At 33.9% G+C, this 15,024-nt stretch overlaps 1 pseudogene; it reads left to right on the top strand.

Annotated features, from left to right (window-relative positions):
- Positions 1-9,750: 9,750 nt before the first annotated feature.
- On the top strand, positions 9,751-10,718 carry LOC123636517 (annotated as a pseudogene).
- The last annotated feature ends 4,306 nt before the right edge of the window (positions 10,719-15,024 follow it).

Here is a 15,024-nt window from a genome sequence, read left to right as displayed (position 1 = left end):
CTTTACAAAAAATTGAATCAAGTGGAACAGAACATTAAAAGAACTAGGCAGTATTTGTATGTCTTGAGAAAATTAGAGTTAGCAAAATATTTTTTAGAAAAGCTGATGGTAGAGATAAAATGTAGAATGTTTCCAAATTTACAAAAATGTATTTATATTTATATGAAAATATAAACATGTTATTTTTGGATGTACAAATATGCATTGACAATGTTTACCTGCTATGCATTCTTCACCTTTGATACTCTATGTAGTGGTCACTATACAATTGCAGATAACAAAGTTATATTAATATTACTCTAATGAAGATAGTTCAAGAACTGAAATAAAAATGAACATCTATATATCAGGTGAAATAAATCTATCATGAGAAAAAGTCAATTATGATAATGCCAACTAAAACTTATATGGTATATATTAAATTTTATTTCAATGAGATTTAATCTTTTCATATGTTTCAGAGAAAGTAGTACATAGAAAACTCCTTTTCTTTCTAATCTTGTCAATATTATGTCTTTTGTTTAACAAACACAAGAAAATTGTGCTTTACTGTATTCAGAGAAGAGTTATATTCCAAAACAGAGAGCTATTTGTGCTTTTTGTTCTTGTGCGCCCCCTATTCAAAAATCTTTAGTGATGTTTACCTTCCATATATGAAGCCCAATCTGGAATCTATGCTTCTCCCAAATTTGTCTTTTGTATATATTTGTTCAGTCATATCTTTCTCTGGACATCCCTATGGATGTTATCCATAGATTTAAATTGTCCAATATGTTAGTAATGATCCACATTAGCTATTTAAAATTAAATTTAAATCATTAAAATTAAATAAAATTAAAATTTCAATTTCTCAGTCACACTAGCAATGTTTTATATGTTCAATAGCCACCTGTGTCTAAAGTATTTCATGTTGGATAATTTGGACATATGGCATTTCCAAAATCACAGAAAATTTTATTGGACAGTGTTACTACAGACAATAGCATTCATTCATCATTTATCCATTCAGTCAGTGATTAGTAGTTTACTGAACACTTGCAATGCTTCAGGCACTGTCTTTAGTTCCAGTGATATAGTAATGAATAAAATAAACACAGTGTCTGCTTTCATGGAGCTTACATCCTTGAAATTGAGACAGATATAAAATGTAAACCAACAAAAACTTATGATTTATATGATATGATATTCGATGTATTAGAGTCTATAACCAGAGGAATTTGGCTAGACTAGTGGGAAAGAGTAGTGAGCAGAAAATGCTTTCCTGGAGGAGACTATTTCCTGAAAAATAAGTGTGAGTTAGCCAGGTAAAAACCAGTTAGAGACTATCTTCAGAAAGTAAGAGAGTGGAAGAGGAGTTGACTTGGGGCATAGAAAATAGCATGTGCAAAAGTTCTAATGCAATACAATTTTCATATACTTGAAGAATAGTCATAAAGCTTCATTGCTAGACTACTGAGAGGGGTTGGTAGTAGGTAAGAGTAGAGAAATAGGCCACACCATACAGGCTGAGTAAGCCACGGCCAGGCAAGACACACAGCAGTTTAAAGAAAGGAAATGCTTGAAGACATTGAAGTTGATTATTGAACTGTGGAGAGTAAGCAAATTCTTATATTGTAATAATATGGGCCTCTGTGTGCTGATATGTACCCACACCCTGTCCCTCACCTAGTCTAATCCATGGTAAGCTGGAGCTGTGCCTTTATTCTCCTCTCCTTGGGGGATTCCATGTGCTACACAGACTGCTAGGGCCTCTGAACTTCAGGTGTTCCCCTGTAAAACATAAGAGATACACACATTCTAGCATGTATTCTGATTAGTGCTCATCTTTATTTTCTGTCTTTGCTGGTTGGTTAGTTAAAGTCAGGCAAAATGTGAAGTATCTCAAGAATGGAAAAACAAGCACCACATGTACTCACCATCAAATTGGTTTTAACTGATCAACACTTAAATGCACATATAGTAGTAACATTCATCGGGTGTGGGGCAGGTGGTGGGGGAGGAGGGGATGGGTATGTACACACCTAATGGGTGCGGTCGGCACTGTCTGGGGGATGGACAGGCTTTAAGCTCTAACCCAAACATTTGTACCCCTGTAATATGCTGAAGTAAAAAAAAAATTTAAAAAGAGGTTATCCTAAAATAGCCTGAAATAGAATGGACTATGAACTCTTGAATTTAATAAACTTCAAATTAAAGAAAAAAATGAAGAAAAAAAAATAACGTCAGGCAAAAAAAATGACACCAGTTATTTTAACAGAGTGACTGTAATATAGAGAACTGATTGAACAGATATTGTACAGAGCTGTTCGCTATAGCTGATGCTGAAACCAAAGGTGATATATAATGTGGGGCCCGTAGGCATTTGTTACATGGAACTTGTGAGGCCAGGACTTTTACGGGTGGTACAGCCTTATTTTGTTTCCACATGTATAGGATGTTAGTTCCTTTAATCAAACAGAATTATCATGTTTAAATGATGTATCACTTATTTGACCCATAATCATTGCTAAGTGGTGCCAGACTAGAATATATCAGAACTCATTTTCTGATGTTGAAGCCTTGTGTTTTGGCTTGTGCTTTTAGCAAATTTAGTAGATTTTTGCTTTGATTTCCTTTTTTGGTCCCTACTGATATGAATGGGAACAAGTATACCTAAGTGGTTTATGATAGATTGATGTTGAGGAGTTAAAAGCCCCATTCTCTGAGATGGAGAAAACAAACATGTGTTTGCTTGGGGTATAATAAACTTAGTTTTCAAGAAATTGAGTAAAACACTAACAAATGTTCTGTAGAATTTCTATGTGGAGATGCCTAGGAGGCAAATTGGGTTTGCTAATACGAATGGAGCTCCAGGAAAAAGTCTGTCCTGAATACATAGATAAAGGTATTAGCGTGCATGAGATACTGTAGGACAAAATAAAGAGTTTTCCCAAGTATAGAACATAGTTTCTGGGGAACACCAGTTAACACACGGATTGCCACACTAGAAAAAATTTTTCCCTGGGGCCATGGCATTTTATTAAAACAAATGATCCTTCCTAATTTGTTATTTTTTTATTGTTTTCTGTGTGTGAGTTATATGCAACATAATCCACGTTTTTAGAATTAAATTGCCAATATTAATTGTAACAATAAGAACATCAATAAGTACTGTGTTCATGAATCAATTGCAGAGTTTTGCTTCATGAGGCCCTGGACTCAAAACTAGTGTGAGTTAAATACAATTCACATGGCAGTTAATGGTTAGAAGCTCAGACAAGCTCACGTAGGAAGGAAAGAATAACTGAAAAGATAGGAAAATACCTGGACAGATTTGTGTCATGAAAATCAAGGAGATTTAATAATGAAGAATATGAAGAAAATTACCCTAAATAGCAAGTGGTGCACTGGTAAAATATGCTCTGAAGACAATCCACTAGATTCAGCAATGAGACTATTGATATATTGATCAGTAGATGATGAATCCAGATTTCACTGGTCTGAGTATGAATGTTACATGTAGAAATAAAGTAAGTGACATCATTCTTCAACTGCTGTTTAAACTGTTGAAATAGTTTGAGTATTAATGGCAAAGAGAAAGGGTTAGCTTGCCAGTGGGAGGAGTGCATAGGTATAAAGGAAGAGCTTTAGCAATCTGAACAACTTCATATACTGAGAATATTCATTCTTAACCTAAAGTACTTTTGAAAAATGCATTCTCATTCTGCCAAAAACCATCATGGGAATAGCAGTAAAATCAGGCAATTAACTTCTGATTTAATGAAACTCTTCATGAAGTTTTGGACATGTCTTTTCTCCTTCCATGATCTATATTAATTAATTGGTTTGTTTTAGAAGATGAAGAATTATAACTCCAAAATAAGAAAAGAAAAGTTTCACAAAAAAGTTCCTTTCATATTCTAGTGAAAAATATTAAGTCAAATTTACATATTACGTACATTGTGTTTTAAGGTTTCTTTTGAGTTTCTTCAAAAGCCTGAAGAGTGAAGAGCTCTGCCGCCCAAGTCTCCACCCCACACTCCATCGCAGAAAGCGCTGATGATAATGGATTAATTTATGGTCAGTTTCTGTGGATACAATCTGGTTCTCCTATCCCCTAGGGTTAAATTTTGTTTCTCCCTCTACTCCATTTTTTCCTGTTTCATTGGTAACATTGAGTAGCGGGTTTAACTATTTTGTTATTGAAATAGCTAAAAAATAAGGCCTGCTAATTTTCTCATGAGTTTATTCCATCATTATTTTATAACATGTAGTTTTTCTCTTTGTCCCATGTCATTAGTGGCGTGCTTACCAATTGACGGTTTATCAATAGGGAAATGCTCCCTGATGAAGTGAGAATTAGCACTCCACCAGTGACTAGGAGTTCCCTGCAAATCAGGATTTAGCAGTGGTTTCCTGGCACAGCACTCTAAAAAGATGGCAAAAGAGATGCCACTCACAGAGGAAAGAAATGGGCTCTGAAAAAGATTCAGTAAAATGTGAGGACAAAGGAAAGATCTTTTGCCTCCAAATAATCCTGAAAGTGTTATATAAGGATATAGAGATTAATGGGATGACAAATGTGACAACCTCTGTGGTAAGTAACAAGATATATTACATTAAAATATCCAAATTATGTAAATTGCTTTGACTTTATACCTTTCAGAAATCATAGATCAAAGCTTAATTGAATATAAATGAAAAACGCTAAGTGATGTCATATTGCTGAAGTATTATTTTCCAAAATATAAGACTGTAACAATTGCTTTTGTTTTTCAATTTCAGATAATTCAAAAAACAGTCAAGGTAATATATGTGCTTCATTCAATCCAAATCAGAATTCTTCAAGTCTGTATGATAAATGTGTTGCCCTACATAAAAGCATTATGATAAAAATAAAGTAAGCCATTATATATAAGAATTCCAGGTGATTTTTGTTTTAAATTGCTATGCAACATCAATTATATCTGGGGACACAGAAGGCCTTTAACCTAAATCTTAAATTTCTCCATGCCCTATATGTGTGTGTATGTGTGTGTGTTTATGTGTGTGTGTGTGTGTGTGTGTATTGTCTGGAATCTAAGAAAATAAAATTAGAAAAAAAATTTCTTTTTAAATAAGTTCATTTTCCCCCTGAATTTTCACTTGTAGTAGAGTGAAACTGACTTTATATACTATACAATTAAACCAAAAAAATTTCTAAAAGATCTTCTTTCGTTAAGATTCAATGTGAAATCACATTTATTACTTATCTCAGTTTGTTTCAAACATACCTTTTGACTTTCTAATTATCTTTAATAATTTTCAACAAAATCATTGTTTTCTAGGTGTATAATTATTTAAAAAATATAAACAGAAAAATATCCGTATACTTACCTTATTGTTAGTACCTGGATTCAATAACCATTTTTTTCCCTGCTATGATCCACGAACCGTATTGATCCTTGTATTTAGCGACTATTTGCTACATGAAGTTCATTTCACTTCCTGTTTTACAGAAAGGTAAGAAAATATAAGTTATAATTCCACCACAAAATCATGATATTTATAAATTGAATAATTGCTAAACTAAGCAAGGCTTATCATATCCATAAAAAATAACTCAAATATCAGCCAATTTGGTGATATCAAGTCCTTGGTATTCCAAATTACTCTGTCCATCAGTATTTAAATATTAAACATCGAATCCTGTATTATGTATGGTGGGAAACACAGCATCTCCCAATACTCCATACATGGCCAAGGGGCTTAAATTCCTCTTTATTTCCAATGTCTTAATTGCATTGAATCTTTATATTCCTGAACAAGAAGTATACTGCATATATCACTGTCTCCTTCACTCTCCAAAATAAGACAATTTACAAGCTTTGAGTTAATGAGAGTGGAGTTCACATAGCACACAGTTCATCATGGGAATCACCCAAGTCAGACTACATGGAATTTTGCCTTCATGTAGATCCATTAGATTCATTTAGATCATCTAGATTCATTAGATCCAACATCTGTGAAGATGGTGATCATGAGGCTTCCCTGAGTCCATATTTGCAAGTGTCCTCATTGGATTATTTTCTGACCATTTGCCGGCACATTGTTCCAGCCCCCCACACCTGCTGTTTTGTGGGTGTCTTGGAATCTTAAATGTTTATGCCATTTTATCAAATAGAGAACATTTTTCTTTTTGTTTTTTCACCATATCCCATTTGGCCATAATTTTAGAGTTGTTTTTACAAAATAGAAAGGTTATTAAGAAGTTACACTACACCAAAAATCAGCAAACTTTCAGTAAAGGGCCAGATAATATTTTAAGGTCTCTGTTGGAACTACTCAATTCTGTTGTTGTAGCACCAAATTGGCCATAGAAAATACATACATGCACAGGCAGGCTGCATTCCAATACACCTTTACAGAAACGGGAAGCAGGTGGATTTGGTTGTTGGGTCATTGCTTGACTACCCCTACACTAAATGGAGTATGAGCTCGTTTAGCAGTGCAGACACTCATGGGCCATAGTTTGCTGATCCCACAGCTAAACAGAGTTTGTATTAAAATAATTTTATTGTAAAATATCTCATAAATATAATTTTATATGTTAAATAAATGTTATATGCCATATATAATAAAACAATGATAAAAGTGAGCAACTGAGGATTTAATATCCGAATTATCCAATAAAGCATTACCAGTACAGTTAAAATTCTCTCTTACCACTTTCCAGTTGCATGATTCTTCTTTTCCAGCTCCCTCTACCACTGCTCCTCATTCCTCCTGGAGTATTCATATTCAGTATTTTCTTAGTTTTATCATTATTAGTTGGTTCTTGTTTATTCTTGGCATTAATGCTCCATAGAATTGAGGTGAACATTAAATTACTGAATGCTGAACATTGCTCCTGAGGAAAACTTGTGTGCACTCACACATGTACACACACACATTTCACGTGGATTATGATCTTAAATCGTAAAACAGCTCATCCTGGTAGGTTCCATATGGTTGATTTTACAAAAAAGCTAACGATGTCTAGAAGTGCTAAGTGACTTCCTTGAAGCTGTCACAGTTGGGTTTTGAGTCCTACCCAAGAAACAAGTCCCAGAGCTGAGTTTCTTGCAGTACATTGCTTTGCACTGCATTGCACTGCACAGCCTCTTTTCCAGTCACCTTTGTGTGAGACCTGAGACCAGAAGAGCTTGCCCTTCTTAGACCTCCACTGGGAATATGTGCTTCCCTTGGCTTCTCAAATTTTTCACTTTTCCGATCATGTCTGCAAATGATTGTGAAAGTGCCCTGAGTATTGATTTTGGGATTACGAGTAAATTTTAGCAAGTAGGCAAATTTACAAATAGAGTATTCTTAAACAATGAGAATCAACTGTAATTTTGTTAAATATATATTTCCTTAATTTTGTATACTTTTGATTTTATGTAATTGGTACCATACTGGATACAATTTGGATGGGGGCAATCTTATTGACAAATTACTTATATTTGTGAAATTGATCAATTTTGATTTATATGGCTGTGGCTCATTCATTTACACTCCTGTAATTAATTCTAATGTAAAAGATACATAATTTCTTTGCCCACTCTTCTATTTCAGGGCGTATTGGCTGTTTTAAATTTCTTGATATTAGAGACAATCATGGTATAAATTCTTGTTTGTGACTTTTAGTATATAAAAGCTTCTATGGGGTATATTTATTTTATCTATTTTTATTTACTTGATTATATATTTTTCTCTTTAATTACTTTATGGAAGGGTCACATTAGTGGCTTTTTAAATGTTAATCCAAATTTTCATACAGGGGATAAAACTAATTTAGCTACAATCCTTTAAATTTTAAAATAATCTGATTCAGTTTTCCAATGCATTGCTAAAATGCTTTGTATTCATGTTCATGAATGTGAGTTATCGTATAATTTTTATTACATTTTTATATTCTAGTGTTAGTAAAATGCCTCTAAAATTAAATAGTAAATGTTATCAATTTTTCTATTCTTTATAAAATTTGTGCATCTCTTTCTTGAAAATCTGGTAAAAATTTTTTTTTTGGTAAATATTTTCTGTAAAAAAAAAAACCTGATGTTTTATTTCTTCTCCCTTTTAGTATTCTTTTCAAATGATAAATTTATTCTCTACATTTTTTCCTATATTCATTTAACATGTATACCCTCAATTTTTAATTTTTTGGCTCTTTTTTGAAAATTTCCCATAATCTATTTAACTTTAGAAACCAATCAATTGTTATCTACAACAATAAAAATATACAGGAATACTTTGATATCCATCATCCCTATTAATGGGCTTATATGTTATCATGATCCAAAAATTAGACATTGCTACTATTTTTTTAACAGAAGACATTTGTTTTTGACACAGAGACTCACTCCATTGCTCTGCATGGAGTGCCATGGCATCAGCCTAGCTCACTGCGACATCAAACTCTTGGGCTCAAGCAATCCTCCTACCTCAGCCTCCAAAGTAGCTGGGACTAACGGTGCACACCACTACACCCAGCTAATTTTTCTATTTTTCATAGAGACAAATGGAGTCCCGCTCTTGCTCTGGCTGGTCTCACACTCCTGAGCTCAAATGATCCTCCTGCTCGCCCTCCCAGAGTGCTAGGATTACAGGCGAGAGCCACCATGCCTGGCCTACTTTTGTTTAAATTTAAGTACCTATTGAAGTTTATATTTGTCTATCAAATCTTTCTTCATTCTTAGTTTTAGATATGCTTTACTTTTTTGAAATTAATCATGTATGGATATGTATATATACATATGTGTACATATGTGTACACATGCATACACATATATAGGTATTCTTTTAGAGAGGGTTTATTGATGGTACATTTTGTCAGTCTTTGTTTCTCTTGTCTTGTTCTTAAAAATTAGTTTGCTAGGTTCGAAACAACAGATTGTACATGATAAATATTATATATAAAATTTTTCTTAGTCAATTTATAAAGTTTTAAAAAAGGAAAAAATGAATGATATGATTCTTCAAGAAATATTTTGCTAGATACACAATTTAAATTTGATAATTAATTTCTCCTAACAGTTGCACATATTCTTCCACTGTGTTTTGGCTCTTAATGCTGTTGTTGCAAAGTTTGTTATAAGTTTAATTATAAATTTTTTGTTTTGGTTTGTGGATGATTTTTTAAACATGGTTTCATTTGCTCTGTGGGTATGTAATTCTTTCTATTAATCCTGTTAGGAATATATTGTTTCTTGAGTTTCAGGGTTTGTCTTTTATCAACTCTAAAAAATTCTTAGCCACATTTTACTCAAATATTTCCTCCCCATAATTTTGACCCTTAGCTTTTGTCCAGACTGTGATGAGAAAAACATTAGTCTTCATTATGTTCTCCATGTACTTGAATCTATTTTCTGCAATTTTCAGATCTAATTTCTAGTTCACTAATTCTCTTCAGTTTTGTCTAATTTTCTCATTAACTCATGTAACAAATATTAATTTCATGAATATATGTAAAACACACATATATATGGAGGTATATACACATATTTATTAGGTTGGTGCAAAAGTAATTGTGGTTTAACATTGTTGAAATTTGCCTTTGATATCGGAATATATTTTTTTTTAGACCAGTCAAGTGTAGTAGTGAGAAGAGGGGAAAGTAGTAGAAAGAAGAGAGGAATACATTCTTAAATAAATGTGGTTATGTTCTACATCATTTTAATGTGCATTTCTCACTTTATGTTTTTTTTGTTAATGATTTATTACTTGCTGTTTATTTTATATTTATTTTAGACTATGGAAATGTTAGACAAAAAGCAAATCTGAGCAATTTTTTTATCTGAGTTCAAAATGGGTTGTAAAGCAGTGGAGACAACTCGCAACATCAACAACACATTGGGCCCAAGAACTGCTAAGGAACGCACAGTGCAGTGGTGGTTCAAGAATTTTTGCCAAGGAGATGAGAGCCTTGAAGATGAGGAGTGTAGTGGTTGGCCATAGGAAGTTGACAACAACCATCGAAGCTGATCCTCTTACAACTACACGAGAAGTTGCTGAAGACCTCAACATTGACTATTCTATGGTCGTTTGGCATGTGGAGCAAATTGGAAAGGTGAAAAAGCTTGATAAAAAAATTGTCATTTTGAAGTGTCATCTTCTCTTCTTGTAGGCAACAATGAATCATTTCTCTATCTGATCTTGACTGGCAATGAAAAGTGGATATTATACGACAATCGGTAATGACAACTCAGTGGTTGGACCCAGAAAAATCTCCAAAGCACTTCCCAAAGCCAAACTTGCATCAAAAAAAGGTCATGGTCACTGTTTGGTGGTCTGCTGCTGGTCTGATCCACTACAGCTTTCTGAATCCAGGAGAAACCATTACATCTGAGAAGTATGCTCGACAAATCAGTGAGATGCACTGAAAACTGCAATGCCTGCAGCTGGCATTGGTCGACAGAAAGGGCCCAATTCTTCTCCATGACAATGTTGGAGTGCAAGTCACACAACCAATGCTTCAAAAGTTAAACTAATTAGGCTACAAAGTTTTGCCTCATTTGCCATATTCACCTGACCTCTCCCCAACAGACTACCACTTCTTCAACTTTTTGCAGGGGAAACGCTTCTTCAACTGGCAGGCTGCAGAAAATGCTTTCCAAGAGTTTGTTGAATCCTGAAGCATGGAATTTTATGCTACAGTAATAAACAAACTTATTTCTCATTGTCAAAAATATGTTGATTGTAATGGTTCCTATTTTGATTAATAAAGATGTGTTTGAGCCTAGTTATAATGATTTAAAATTCATGGCCCGAAACAGCAATTATCTTTGCACCAACCTAATAAATAGAACTTTAATTTCGTTGTCATTTTTAATAACCTCCTGTTTCATGCTTGTTAATGTTTTGAGTTTTTATGTACGTATTATAGACATAGCTATTTTATATTCTAATGTTGACATTTGAATACCTTAAGTCTTGTGATTTAAACATGTTGACTGATTCTTTTTTTTGCTGATTCTTACCTAGAATACAGGACTAGGACTATGATTAGGTGAATGAGGCATTTTCTCTGGGTCAAAATGTAAGGGATCATTTATCTCTGTTGTCAATATAAATAATACTTTAATGTAATGTTTTTAAAAAATCAAATGAATGCAAAATTATGTGATAAAAATTACCCCAAATTTGAATAAAGACAGAATATGATTCTGAACTTGTACAAGTCAACACACTCACTTCACCCTAATCTGTTGGTGCACAGCCTCATTTTAACTAAAATTTTGATATTTTATCCTGGAATTTTGTATTAATTTTAATTTTAAAAAATGATCACATTAAACTATGATTTTGCTGGTGTAGTATTTTGTCCCCTTACATTTTCCACCCAAGGTGAGAGCTTCACTTACATTATCCTGGACGACTCAGCCTGCTATGATAATTTACTTCTATGATATTTATGATAATTTGTTTTTGATAATTTTTTAATGACTTGCATCTAGTTGAGATTAATCTGCAGAAAACTGGGGAAGTCTGAGTGTAGGGTATGTGCATGCAGGGAGGATATGAATTTGCATCTGATCTTTCTGATCGTATAGTTAACATAAATCCAAACCGCAGGCCCAAGTGAGAAAAGATTTGTTATTAATATAAATTATAGCAGAAATGATAACTTTTTATCTTTCTTTTCTACCCGATTTCAAGGGGATCTCAACAGGTTTCTTCACTGTCTTTCCAAACCTCAGATAATGGACTTTGTTTCTCAATCCATCCTTTAACAGTGAGTTTGTGATTCCTCTCAGCATTGAAGTTTTGTAATGAGTTTTGATTTCAGTCTCTTCCACCTGTCCTTACCCCTGGCATCGGTCTGAGGCCTATATCTTTAAGTTTCTTTTTACCCAAATCTCCTGGTCGCTAAAATAAACATTTGTCCTTCAGTTTTCACTTTCCACTACGATTTAGATTGTGTGTATGCCTTTAGAAAGTTACCTGATTTCTCATGAGCTTAGCAATGAACTTTAATATATATTTATGGCAATGTCTTACTCCACTAGGTGGCTCACGAACAGAAGAAATTTGTTTCTCATAGTTCTGGAGCCTCTGAAGTCAAAGATCAAAGCACTGACTGACTCAACGTCCGATGAGGACCTGTTTCCTGATTCATAGATGGTAACTTGTCTTTGTGTCTTCACATGGTGGAAGGGGCGAAGCAGCTCTCTGGAGTCCTTTTTATAAAGGCACTAATCCCATTCAAGAGGGCTCTGCCCTCAGAATCTAATCATATCCCAAAGGCCCCATTTCCTGAGACCATCACATTGTGATTGAGTTTCAATACAGGAATTTTGGCCAGATAAAAATATTCAGATTATATTAGGTAATGTATTCACATTTAGATACTTTGAAGTATGAAGGGTTTTCAAAATGTTTATTTACCGTATTCCTAGAAAAAATTTCTTGATCACTCATTTCAAAATAGTTTTTTTTTTGCTCTCTTATGCAGCTAAAATATATCAGTGCCAAAGCCCGGGCAATTTGAGGGAAAACTTTATGTTTAAAATTGTGTTCCAGCTTGGCCTTTAGTACTTGACTTTATTCTGTAGACATCTTGGGTTAATAGCAAATTAAAACCTTGTGTTTAGAAATTCTTGACTATTTGCATAAAGATAAGTAAGCACTATTAATAAGGAGGAAATGGTGGTTGTGCTAAAATAGCTTATACTTTTATACATACATTTGGTTCTTATTCAATTCTTATCCATTTTCTTTTCCCTTTCACATTTTGAAATTCAAGAAAACTTGGTTGTCTCTGTGTATCTTACATTGTGCCTGTTATAAATTTTCTTCAAAATCTCTTTCTTCTATGGACCTTTAATCTGATTTCACATTCTTAAAATATAAGGGAGTTACAGATAACTTTTTTCTCTTGAAAATCTTTACCCTACATTGCATAACCCTTGCTTATTTTAACTGTTTTACTCCCAAATTTCTGCTAAATTATCAGCCTTAGCTCTATTATTAATTAACTGTGTATATTTGGGCAACTTACTAAATATTTCCATTTTTGACCTATGAAATAGTAACAATAATATAACTGATTTCATAAGGATGTTTTGGAATTAGATTAATTTTGTAGAATAGTCTCAGGCACACAGTGGTGCCACCATAAATATTTGCTTAATCAGGTAACAAATATTTTTTGGCCACATATTATGCTCTAGGTATTGTTCTAGATCATTGGGATATATGACTGAAAAAAACCAGATATTAATGCAGCACAAATTGTGGTAGAGTGAGAGAAACAGTAACCAATAAATATAACACATTAATAAAGTATTAAATATATTAGGTATTAAGTGTTTGCAAAAAAGTATAAAAGATTAAGGAGGCTCAGAAGTAACTGGAGAAGGGATGGTTTTGTATTATAAAATAGTCTGGTCAGGATATATTAAGACCTTACTGAGAAGGAGGTCTTTGATCAGAAAATTGAAGGATATGACTGAGTAGCTATGAAGACATGAAGGAGAATATTCTAAGCAAAAGAAACAATGGGTTCAAAGCCTTTGAGACCTGCAGTATTTCAAAATAGCAAGAAACCCAGCTTGTCTAGAACAAGAGAAGACAGTTGGAAATAGCACAGATAAGATCAATGAAGGAGAATCAGAATCTAGGTCCTTGAAGGTAGTTGTGAAAGCTTTGGCTTTCACCCTGAATAAAATCAGGACCTTTTATCAGGCAGGTTTCTCCAGAGAAACATAACCAATAGTTTACACACACACACACACACACACACATACACAATAAAAAAAAAAAAGAATTGGCTCACACAATTATGGAATCTGATATGTCCCAAGGTCTGCAATTGGCATGCTCGAGTCCCAGGAGAGCTGACAGTATAAATTGTGGTACAAAAGCTGGAAGACTCGAGTCCCAAGTAGAGTTTATGTTTCAGTGCTAGTCCAAAGGCAGGAATAGACCCAAATTGCAGCTCAAACAGTCAGGCAGGAGGACTTCCCCTTAGTTGACCCATTTGTTCTATTTAGGTCTTCAATTCACTGAATGAGACCCACCCACATTAGGGAAGCCAGTCTGCTTTACTTAGTCTATAATTCAAATATTAATGCAGAAACGTCTTCACAGACACACCCAGAATCATGTTTGACCGAATGTCTGGGCACTTGGCCCATGAAGTTAAAACATAAATTTAACCATTGCAGATTTTTGGAGATTTGAACCAAAATGTAGCATGATTTGTCTTTGTTTAAAAAAAAAATTGCTCTAGTGATGTGTTATAAATCAACTGAAAAAGAGCAAGGGTAGAAGCAGGGAGGCCTTTTAGGAGGGCATTAGTTAAAAAAAAAAAAAAGGTCAAGAAACAGTACAAGGATGGCTGCTGTGGAAGGGGTGAGAAGTGACAAGAATCTTAATAGATTTTGAAGACAGAGCCAACAGAATCTGGATACGGGTTGCAAAAGCAGTGAAAGAGTCAGGATAATGCCAAGATTTTTATTTAGAAAATGGAAGGATGGAGTTGATAAGTTGACATGATCTGTCTTGGTGTAGTAAGAAGGTAAGCAGATTTGGGTGGGAAGAGAGCAAGATTTGTATTTGACACCTTAACTTAAGGTGTCTATTAGACATTTAAGCTATTATTCATTTATTGAGGCATTTGTTAATAATGAATTAAATTTTGACACATCCAAGAAGTTTATCAATATTCATAGGCACTCAAAAATGCAAAAGTAAAAAAAAGAAAGTTTAACTATTATATAGTGGAAATGTAATGATATGTTTTCAGAGAGGGGGCTCTATCTGAGCACTTGCAAATCATGTCAAATATCTGGCAACCCAGTTTGACTTTGTATAGCCTGGACTTAGCCAGCCTTCTCTGAGCACACAGCTATGTACTGGGAAGCAGGAAGATAAAAACACAAACCTGATACCTTTCAGTGGCAGACAAATTTCTCTGACTTTGCCCCAAAACTGCCTCTCCAGTCTCATTAATCATTTCCCTCCGGGATTTTTCTCCAACATTTCAGTTACCTCTTCTTGCTAGAGCCTTTTTCCTACTCATGT

Source organism: Lemur catta, chromosome 4, assembly GCF_020740605.2.
Source record: "Lemur catta isolate mLemCat1 chromosome 4, mLemCat1.pri, whole genome shotgun sequence".
Lineage (NCBI taxonomy): Eukaryota > Metazoa > Chordata > Mammalia > Primates > Lemuridae > Lemur > Lemur catta.
This window is presented reverse-complemented; position numbering and strand designations above follow the sequence as displayed.